Below are 11,909 nucleotides of genomic sequence, written 5' to 3' on the forward strand. Positions count from 1 at the left end.
TATTGGCACACTGCTCCAGCACTGAAATATCAGCTGTCAATCACTCAGTCAATGCCTTCTGGCTTGGGATGACAGAGAGAGCTTCAACCGCAAAAAGTTGTGAAGCGCTAAAGATGTGAATCAAAATAACACTGACATATTTTGTTTTAGGAACCATGGCATCTAAAGTTACAAATAATGACACATCTTAGTGATCATGTGCTGAATGTTAATCCACCATCTACACTTTTTGAAGAGTGGATAAAAGACTTCCATTGGCTTCAAGTCCACTATGAAAAGTCTGTGGGATGGAATTTTCTGGTAACTTGCCACATCTAGCACGCGAGCTTCTGTTTAATCCTTCATATAATCGCCAGATGCTGTCCGCCGTGCAAGTGGCAGCTATATGTAAAATTGAACACCACGTACACCATCGCAAACGGGCTTACACTGAGTAAACTAATATTTAAAACTTTTTTTAAAGTGTGTTGCAAGAACCAAAATTGGAATACATGTTTATTTAAAAAATAAAATAAAAATCATGAGGAACACATTAAACAATGTTTTTTGTATTGTCTGCAGTGAAATACAAGTCAAAGTAAATTTAGAATCACTACTTTCTTTTTTTATTTGCGTTTTCCATTCTCTCCCAACTTTTTCTGATTTGCGGTTCTGGTTTACAAAACAACTTACAGAGTGAAGAGAGTTTAGAAAATTGCCAATCTGTAAATGTTTTTATATTTTAAATGAGGGAAATAAGTATTCAAGATTATAGTATGCAACATAATTTGTAGACATATTGTAAATGAAACAACATAGCCCAAATGAAATAACACCAATCAAAAGGATAAATGTTGTCTTTCTGTAGGACAAAAAATACATTTATTTTATTGAACATTTTTGCATATATGATGGGAAAAGATAAATTGTTATGGATGTGATATATCTCCTTCACGTATGTGACAGATGTTAATACTTTAAACAGAGGCATTTATGAGTATTTTTACAGCACTTTAAAATACATAAATGGCTGAAATTATTCATACCCCTTGCAAATTTAAAGTGAATTCAAATTTAAAAGTACATTGTTATGACAAATATGGCAAATTCAGTTTCCTTTTATTCAACAAATAAAACGAAATTTTTTTTTTGGACCGGAGATGAGACAGGCTTCTCCCAAAAAATAATAACATGATGTGCAAGAGCTACAAGAGTAGATATTAGACCAAATCAAATGTTTCGAAGCTCTACTGGCTACAGTGCAAAGTATTATTACAAAACAAGAGCAAAAGACTTTTCTTAAAAAAAAAAAAATACTCTGAAAATCTCTGAGGATTTGTTCGGAAGTTCTTCTACTCTAAGAACACCATTACCAACTTCAATAACTAGATAAAAAATCCTATCAACATCAGGCAGTCTGCAGAAAAACTTGGTCTTAGGCACCAGTTAACATTTGAGCACCACAAACAACCCAAATCACAGCAAAAGTGAAGAATAAATGTTTAGCAAAAAAAAAAAAAATTACCTTTTGCAGTGGCCCACCCAGAGTCCTGACTTAAATCCAATTGAGGATAGCCAATAAAAGCTTTTCCATTGGTTATTGAGGAGGGTATAAACAATTCTGGACATGCCACTTGTTGTTCAAATGTAAATAAAAGCTGAGAAATATATTTTTTTTCGCCAATGATGCCTCTTGTGTATCGTCTTATCTTTTGGGAGAAGCCTGCATCATTTACGGAAAGAAATGGTTGAACAAAAATCATTTGAATTTAAAAGATAAAATGTTATTATAAACATTTATTATACATACATCATAAAATGTATAAATATACAATTATACATTTTAAAACAAAATCATTTACCTGGTAAGAAAGTGCTGACTGTCTGTGTAGTTTGATGGTTAAGCTCCAGAAAAATGAAATGGCAGGAAACAAAGAACCCTAAATTCAGACACAAAGAACTAGTTCGGCACAAAGTGGCTTTTCAGGAAGACAGCAGTATTTTACATTTTTCTTAGCAATTTAATGGAATTTAATTTAGTTTTGCCATCACATGATTAAATTGCTATTTAAAATAAAATCTACTTGCTTAACATATGAATGATTAAAGATATAGTGCACTTCATGGCTCATTTAGTACATAGTAAAACTTTTTTTTTTAATAAAACAAAGTACAGGAAAATGTGTTTTTGCTTCAAAATTGTTATTAAATGCTACCTGATTTTACCTTTGTAAAGTTTTCTTTTAAATATACTTTCTAGTGTATTGGTATGTGCATGCAATACCCCAAATATCGATATAAGAGAAATTCCATTATAAGCCTTCACGTGATTCATTCCCTCTGAACTGAAATATATATGCCATTTCAGCAGATCCATAGGAAAAATCCCAGCCTCCCGCATCAAGGTGAAAATTGTACTATTGCAAGAGTCCCCTGCTGAGTGAGTGATTGGAAACATGAACTGCAGCTACATTACAAGGTAAATAATATTGTAAATTATACATACACACATGCATGTTGTTCTTTGTTTGTCTTCGTGCTTCTTTCATGCCATGTGTGTTTATTTGGACTGTTTGAAGAGTGTGTGTGCATGTATGAGCGAAAGGTAGTCCAGATGTGAGACATCAGTAAGCGTCAGATGTGATTGTGCGACGACCCTGGAGTTGTGAAACCCAACCGATACATGAGGTCATTAATTTAACACACACACACACTTTCTTTCTTTTTCTTCTTCCCACTCTCATGTATGATGCATCTAAATAAAATATTTTCCTTTTCATTTATCTCACTATGTATGTGAGTAGATATGTGGGCAACACTTTGTTTAAGAGTCCAGCTCCATGTACACAATATAGACTGTAAAATAAATGTAAAAATACTGGTTGCCAGACTTTTATAGTTAAAAAAAATGGCATAAACATTTCTAATTTACACAAAACAACCATATTTCATTCATTCATACAATGTAAAACATTTATATTTCCCTAATTGCCCATGTACATCCCAGAGACATTTATTTGATGGTTGTGTTTACATCGTGATGATTATTAGTATTTTTGGTGTTTATTTGCTCTCCCTGTGAGTTTCCTCCGGGTGCTCCGGTTTCCCCCACAGTCCAGACATGTGGTACAGGTGAATTGGGTAGACTAAATTGTCCAAAGTGTATGAGTGTGAATGAGTGTGTACGGATGTTTCCCAGAGATGGGTTGCAGCTGGAAGGGCATCCGCTGCGTAAAAACATGCTGGATAACTTGGCGGTTCATTCCAAAGATTATAAATGTCTATTTAAGTCTGAAAATTGATGTCTAATAGACGTTTTGCAAATGAACACTCGTTCGGAAACCATCAACTGAGCCAGCCGAGGCTTGAACCAGCGACCTTCTTGCTGTGAGGTGACAGCACTACCTACTGCGGCACCGCGTCGCCCATTTGAGAACTAAAGGCAACTTAAAGAAATTATTATTATATCAATGCAAATTAATCATTTATTTTAATAATGTAGGTTGAGGTTTACAAACAGCTTATACCTTATAAATGAAAGGTAAATTATATGTTAATATTTAACTGTACATATTAATTTCGAGGCATTAGTATTATTTATTGACAAATCTAAAGTATTTAAATATATAAATTGTAAAATATATACAGTTGAAGTCAGAATTATTAGCCCCCCTGTATTATTAGCTCCCCTGTTTATTTATTTCCCAATTTCTGTTTAATGGAGGGAAGATTGGTTTAGCACATTTCTAAGCATAATAATTTTGAAAACCTATTTCTAATGACTGATTTATTTTATCTTTGCCATAATGACAGTAAATAAGATTTGACTAGATATTTTTCAAGACACTTCTATACAGCTTAAAGTGACATTTAAAGGCTTAACTAGGTTAATTAGGTTAACTAGTTAGGTTAGGGTAATTAGGCAAGTTATTCTATTACAATGGTTTGTTTTGTAGACTATAGAAAAAAAAATTAGCTTAAAGAGGCTAATAATTTTGTCCCAAAAATGGCTTTAATAAAATTTAAAACTGCTTTTATTCTTGCCGAAATAAAACAAATAAGACTTTCTCCAGAAGAAAAAATATTATCAGACATACTGTGAAAATTTCCTTGCTCTGTTAAACATTATTTGGGAAATATTTAAAAAAGGAAAAAAATTAAAAAAGGGGCTAATAATTCTGTATATATATATACACACACACACACACAGTTGATTATATTAATATATTATATTATATGAATATTAATATATTATAAACTAATTATTAGCAACAAAAAAATGTATTGTAAAACAAAAATCATATTCATTTATATTCCTTTGGCTTAGTCCCTTATTTACAAAAAAAATAATAATAGTTAAAACAAAAAAAAAGATGCAGAGGAACTGGAGTGGATTCAGATATACTTTATTTTACTCACATCTGATTGTTTACGTCTGGAAGGGCAGTGGTTGAAGTGGGAGAACAAAGTGCAGGTATGCTTTTGTTTAGGCTTTTGCTTGGAGATATTTTCAGACTACTCTTTAGAACTGCTGCTTAGTATGTTGCTGCACGGATTATGACACTGACAGACATAAACACAACAAAAGAAATGAGTAAAATGAGATTTAATATCTCACACTTACTTGACTTGTATTGATCATAATTTTGTCTTTGTCTTACAATCTGACTATTTATAAATGTTGGCAATAAATCTTTTTAGAAACACATTTGCAATTGTATTACACCAGATGTCATTTATTGAAGCTCATTTCTCCGTCAGGTTTTAAAGGTATGTACAACTTTTTAGTTCTCACAATTTCAACTTTAAATCTCATTATTGTAATTTTCATATTTATATTTTATCTACAGCTGAAGGCAAAATTATATGCCCTCCAATGAATTTTTAAAAATTTCTAATAACTCATTTATTTATCATTCATTTATCTCATTAACTCATTCATTTATCTTTGTCATGTTAACAGTACATAATGTTTTACTTGTTATTTTTCAAGATGCTAGTATTCAGATTAAAGTGCGATTTAAAGTCTTAACTTGGTTAATTATCATTATTAATATTGTTATTATTAAGTAATAATTATTAAGTGAAGAATAACTGAAAATGTCTTGCTTTGCTAAACTTGACTTGGGAAATATTTAAAGGAAATGAAAATTTCCTTTTGGCTAATTAGGTTATAATAATTAGGTTGGCTAATTATTTTGTCTTCAGCTGTATTTTAAAATTGTCTTACATTACAAATTTCAGTTTTGGTGTAAAACAAAACCAGCTTCTATAGCTATATTATGAGCCTTTTAAAAATAAATTGCAATTGGCTTTCCTATAAATGTGTAGTAAAAATTGTCCTTAGTGTATGTACAGTTGAAACCAGAACTGTGTAAAAAGGCGCATAACCATGTTTTAAAAAGTCAGATGTTAATGTGACTAAAAATTTTCTCTTTTAGGTAAGTTTGGATTATCAAATTTGTTTCTGTTATGCATGCGCAGAATAATGAGAGAGATATTTTTTGAGAAATTGTTATAACTTTTCTTGAAAGTCAAGTTTACATACAGAAAGATTATTTTGCCTCTAAAAAAGCTCAGATGATGGTGTCAAGGTTTTGGAAGTTTCTGATGGGGTGGCAGCATGATGTTTTGCTGCAGGAGGGACTGGTCCACTTCACAGCATAGATGGCATCATGAAGAAAGAACATTATGTAGAAATACTGAAGCAACATCTCAGGACAACAGCCAGGATATTAAAACTTGGCCAAAAATGGATCTTCCAAACAGACCATGACCCTAAGCATACTGCCAAATTAGTTAAAATGTGCTTAAGGAGAGCAGAGTGAATGTTTTGAAGTGGCCATCACAAAGCCCTGATCTCAACCCTATAGAAAATTTTTGGGCAGAGTTGAAAAAGCTTGTGCGAGCAAGACAGCCAACAAATCTCACTCAGTTACATCAATTCTGTTAGGAGGAATGGGCCAAAATTCCTTCAAACAAATTCCTCGTTTATCGATTGTACTTTTATTTAAATCCTATATTAGACATTCACTCGTACAATATTCTTGCCATTGTGTAAATAATCAAATTATTAAAAAGTGTAAATACCCTTTAAAAGAAAAAACATCCATTGGAAGCATATTCATTTTCTTTTCAAGTTTAAAAGGCAGGAATGGCCCAGGAATGCTTTTATGAAAATGCTTCGAGTGGCCCTCTAGCTCCGAAAAATACTGTATGACAGGCAGAGAGAGAGAGAAGGAGAAAGAGAGATGAATTGGAAGCAGGCAGAGAGGGGCGGAAAACAGCTCTTTCATTTTCTGCTGTGAAGAGTTGGCTAAAACACGGTAAATCATGGCCACGGGACAGCAACTAGGAATGGCATTGACAGGAAATAAAACATTGCATGTAGTCGGTCGGCTCTCACTCATTCCACACACACACACACACGCACACAAAATCAGGCTGTCTGTGTTGCACATAATGAAGAGACCATCCAGCATCTCCTCTCGAGATGGAATAGAGAGTTAAATGGAAGTGGGAAGAGCGGAGCTATGGGGGAAGGGAAGGAGAGATGGAGATGGATATGTAGAGATGGAGCGATGGGGAAATGGACAAACGGGAAACAGAGAGTGAAGGCCCTGGTAATATAGTCAATGTAAAAATCTTTGTCGTTCTTTATTTTGCAGTCTGAAATATTCAACACAGGCTCATTGGAAATACGTGCTTCAGCTTACTTTTTTTGTCAAACTGCAAAAATGTACTTCATCGTACGTTTCCATCTCAGGCTCCCTGGAATTAATAATTATAACAGAGAAATATGTAACGTGGGCTTTGTCTTTTTGTTTTCACAAGATGCCGCTGTGTACATTTATTTATTTATTTATTTATTTTTGGCCTTTTTTAGCTTGGACAGTATTTACACAGGAAGCGAAGTTGGAGAGAGAGGGGGGGGGGGGGGGGGTTGGGGGGTTGGTAGGCAAATGTCCTCGAGCGAGTATTCAAACTTAGGATGTCCTGATGTGCTACTGCACCTAATGTCAGCGCGTTAACCACTAGGCTATTGCGCCGACCGCTGTGTACATTTTTGACAATCTCAAATACTGTACGTAACTGGGATTTGTTTACTCATGCTTGCCATTTCTTGTAAAATCCACTAGAGGTCATTGTGTACATGTATTCCTGGAACAGGTGTTCTCTTGCATGCCATCCACTAGAGGCTGCGGTGTACATTTCTGAAAATTTGCAATATATTAGTTGGACACGTTTTTTCATGTGTGCCATTTCTCGTACAATTCACTAGAGCTTGCGCTAAATTTTTGACAATCTCAAATACATTAATGGGACAAACTTTATTTTGCTAGCTATTTCTTGTAGATCCACTAGAGGTTGCTTTTTACATTGTTGACATTCTCAAATACATTACTGGCACACGTTTTTATTTGCGTGCCATTTCTCATTTATCCACTAGAGGTCGCTGTGTACATTCTGACAATCTCAAATACGTTACTGGGATACATTTTCTCATGTGTGCCATGTCTCGTAAATCCAATAGAGGTCTCTGTGTACAATGTTGACAATCTCAAATACGTTACTGGGACTTTGTTCGCTGTGCACATTTTTGACAATTTTTATATATGTTATGGTACACATTTTCACATTTTTTACACTTGAGCCCGTTGTGTAAAGTTTTGACAACCTCAAATACGTTACTGTGACACATTTTTTGACACATAGAGGCCACTGTTTACATTGTTGACAATCTCAAATACGTTACTTGGAACTTGCTCTCATGCATGCCATTTTAAATAGATCTACTAGAGGCCGCTGTGTCCAAGTTTGACAATCTCAAATGCATTACTGGGAAACGTGTTCTAATGCATGCCGTTTTAAATAGGTCAACTAGAGGTCGCTCTTTACATTTTTGACAGTTTGGGACAAGTTTTTACTAATGTGTGCCCCAGTGTAGGCCACAGTGTACATTCTGACAATCTCAAATACATTATTGCGAAATAATTTTATTGCTATTTTTTTCTCATGCATGCCATTTCTCATAAATCCACTTAGGGGTCACTGTGTACGTTACTGGGACACATTTTCTCGTTTTTTTGCTTGCCATTTCTTGTAAATCCACTAGAGGTCGCTGTATACATTTTTGTAAATTTAAACATTTACAATTTAAATTGGCTGTTTAAAGTGGGTAGCACGATCGCCTCACAGCAACAAGGTCGCTGGTTCGAGGCTGGGTCAGTTGGCATTTCTGTGTGGAGTTTGTATGTTCTCCCCGTGTTCTCGAGGGAGTCCAAGGACATGTGCTGTAGGTGAATTGAATAAGCTAAATTGGCTGTAGTGTATATGTGTGAATGAGTGTTTATGGGTGTTTCCCAGTTTCCCTTGCACAAAACATATGCTGGATAAGTTGGCGGCTCATTCCGCTGTGGCGACCCCTGATCAATAAAGGGACTAAGCCAGAGGAAAATTTAGGAAATGATGAAAATAGAGGGGATTAATCACAATTATTCTTTGCCCAACATCTCTGTTATAATAAATTTTCTAAATAAAATTCTAAAATATAAGAAGAGACAAAAACAACAAAAAACAAACTTAAAATTACATTTTTTGTTATTTTGAGATATAATTTTGTTGTTGTTGTGCATTGAAGTGAACAAAACATGATTTAAGAAAGTTACTTAAATTTGACTTTTTGTGATTTTAGAAATCATGTTTTTAAATCGGGTATTAAACAATTGCGAAAAAAAGATTTCTGAAAAATTCTAAAAATGGTGGTAATCGATTTTTGCAAATATATCTTATTTTGTTATATATATTCCTGCCTTGAATAAACTTGACAGACACATTCTTATCTTTAAATTATCTTAATTTCTAAAAAAAAAAAAAAAAAAAAAAAAAAAAAAACATTTCTAGCTTTGAACAGAATCAGTTAATTGAGTGGTTTCCTCATAATGAACCTTGTTTTATCTTACCTAACAAAACATTTAATATTTAGTGTAATTATCACTGCCAAACCTCATCCCTGCAGCTATAGCCAAACAAACCAAACATGCATCCAAACAAACGGAGAGCTCAGAGCTTTCAAGAAATGAAACGCTTCGTTTGCTTTCCATCTAAATGAGTCTGAAATTTCATTAGAACTGAGAGGCAGAGAATGTTAAAGCTCTCGATGGGCTTAACGGCACCCACAATTTCTCTTTTCTCGAAGAGTGTAAAAATGTAATCAATACATTCTAAATCAAATTGGTTTCCGTATTTGTCAAAATATAATGTGTGATCATGGAGCGCATTGGTCTGATTTATTTGATTATTAAGGACAGAATAGTGTGGGTTTCAATGCGGGTCTGTTGAGTGATTGAAAGGGATGAGAATGAGTGTTTGACAAAGAGTAAAATAAAGACGCAGTACAAGACAAACATCTCCTGTCTCACACACACACACACACTCAATTCTCCGAGCAAAACACCATCAACAACCACAGCAGGGTGGAAAGCAATGAAACCGTTATCGTCTGAGATCTCATGGTCCAGCCTTCTATCTAAAGCTAAAAATATATACAAGTATTCATGATTCGCATGCATTATTCACATGCAAGACCAATTCGTGTGGTATATCTCAGGCCATAAAGTCTAAATGCATTAGATCGTGGATGTGTGTGTATATATATGACTGTAATATAATGTAAGTGCTTGGTTCACCACAGAATGTTTACAATCAGAAGCCAGTATGATTATTACATGAACTCTTTAATCCCGATTTGCCAAAAAGATGATTATGTTTCATATACAGATTTTAAAAGTTTGTATTTAAAATTATGTATATTATTGTTGTTGTTATTGTCATTATGAAAGTTAAGCATTTCTGTAAATAATTTAACAGGGAAATATTGACTGTATTTTCGGTAATATTTTTTTCTCTCTTTTTTTGTAATTCAACTTTTTTTTATTGTTCTTCGGTAATATTTTTTTCTTTTTTTTTGTTTGTTTTTTTGGCTGGAATCATTTTTATTATAACAATTCATCACCTTGGAATTAAAAGGTTCTATCTGCGTTCTGAATGATTTTGAGACACTGACCTTCAAAGTTTTTGCATTCCATAGCAAACAGTATGTGTGTAACATTTGTTTTTTTAAATAAAAATACTTAAAATGTAAAAACTTATAAAAAGATATCTCATAATGTAAATAAGTTGTCTTTTAAAAAGAATATGTCAATAACTGAATTTTGACAAAAATGTCAAATAGAATAAAAATAAAATAGAAAAAATAGAAACTTATAATTCTATGGTGACGAATTTTTAACGTCAATATAATTTGCCTCCTTAGGAAATAATTATTTTGATTGGCTATAGAAGATTGTCCAATCAATGACTTGCCTAGTTAACCTCATTTAGCCTTTAAACAGCACTTTAAGCTGAATAATACAGTTTTTCTCAGTGGTTTTGGTGCATTTCTCACAACACTAGTGCATTTCTGCACTACAGTTAATGCATTTCTCAAAACAATTAGTACAAACTGCAAAACCTCGCTGATAACCTGCAAAAGCGCGTCACTTGCTCAAAATGGACAGCTCATTCCTCAAAAGCAAGTATTGATGTCAATGAAAGTGTCAGTGTCATCAAAATGAAAAGTCCTGACACCATTGTTCATGAAAAAGATAGTCAAATGGCTTTGTCATGTTTTCATTATGGCAGTTTACTCTGTTCATGTTTTCAATGCAAAAAAGTCAGATTTTGGTGACACTTCCTAAAAAATGCTCAAGACATCACTATATACTATTTGCACAGCCATTTGAAAACTACAGTAAAGCTAGACATCACTGCATTTAGTGAGGTATCTGAGAACAAGACTCTGAATATGTATTTTTCACATTTTTACTGCATTTGCTAGTTGCAATTCTAATTTATTCACAGCATTGTCCAGAACCCTTATTTACAGCAAACATAAACTTCCTATGGGTAGAGCTGCGCACAACTGTAAACAATACTGCTGTACGTATTTGAGCTGAACCTACAACATACACAGGTCTGTAAATCTTTCATGAAATTGTTCAATTTTTAAGACATTTTCAGGAAAATAAAGATAAATTTTTTTATAAAATTAGCTTGACAGATTTTGACAACTAGTTCAACAATTTTGTATATAACGACTCAAGTAAGGAAATGTAGACTATTAGTTTCATATGGATTGGCTATTCAGCATTCAAAAGTTTAGTTCATTTTGACTGGCATGACACAAGCAAATGATAATATTATAAACAGCAGGGAGTTGTATGAAAGCAATTGATGCATGTCCAAAAGCATCTGAAATGAGTTGGAAAGAATGAGAAACTGCTACTATAATGTGCACAAATTAATAAATGTTTTGAGAAAAACTGTAATATCTTGCAAAATAACTAGAAAAATGCACTGATGATGTATGCCCCCATACTGAATGTAACCCCAAACCATGATTTTTCCTTCACCAAACTTGACTGATTTCTGTGAGAATCACGGGTTCCAGTAGGTCTTCTGCAGTATTTGTGATGATTAGGATGCAGTTCAACAGGTGATTCATCTGAAAAATCGACCTTCCACCACTTCTGCCACTGATCAACTAGAAGTCAAGTTATTTTTTGTTGCTCTTACAACTAAGATCGACAAAAAGTCAAGACAATAATTTTTTTTTGTTGTTTTGTTGTTGCTTTAACTTATTTTAGTTGCGATGACAAAAAGCTAATTTGATTCTAACAAAAAAAAAAAGTAAGGAATGTTTTCATGTGTGGAGATTTACAATTTAAAATGAATCATAATGAGCCTTTTAATGGGTCATCGAATTAAAAATTATATATATTGTTACACAAAATGACATTTTAGGGGCAGCATGGTGGCTCAGTGGTTAGCACTGTCACCTCACAGCAAGAAGGTTCGAGCCCCAGCTGGGTCAGTTGGCATTTCTGTCT

General features: G+C 33.6%; 1 protein-coding gene and 1 long non-coding RNA gene across 18 annotated transcripts in view; one reads left to right on the top strand and one right to left on the bottom strand.

The window, feature by feature from the left end:
- LOC147843062 (uncharacterized) overlaps positions 1-11,909 on the bottom strand; it is an 812,539-nt gene that overhangs the window by 769,198 nt on the left and 31,432 nt on the right. The gene's annotated exons all lie outside the window — the stretch shown is intronic.
- Positions 1-11,909, top strand: part of mpped2a (metallophosphoesterase domain containing 2a) — a 264,905-nt gene that overhangs the window by 102,982 nt on the left and 150,014 nt on the right. For 5 of the 17 annotated variants that reach the window (XM_087259313.1, XM_087259318.1, XM_087259320.1 and 2 more), the window contains one exon: positions 2,348-2,458. The exons of 2 other annotated variants lie outside the window; for them this stretch is intronic. The gene's annotated coding sequence lies outside the window, so the exon portion shown is untranslated. Of the gene's footprint in view, positions 1-2,347; positions 2,459-2,558; positions 2,668-11,909 lie in introns of all 17 variants that reach the window. 10 more of the 17 variants (XM_087259312.1, XM_087259323.1, XM_087259324.1 and 7 more) reach the window with 3 other exon arrangements.

The sequence above is a fragment of the Danio rerio genome, chromosome 7 (assembly GCF_052040795.2).
Source record: "Danio rerio strain M-AB ecotype USA chromosome 7, GRCz13ab, whole genome shotgun sequence".
Classification (NCBI taxonomy): domain Eukaryota; kingdom Metazoa; phylum Chordata; class Actinopteri; order Cypriniformes; family Danionidae; genus Danio; species Danio rerio.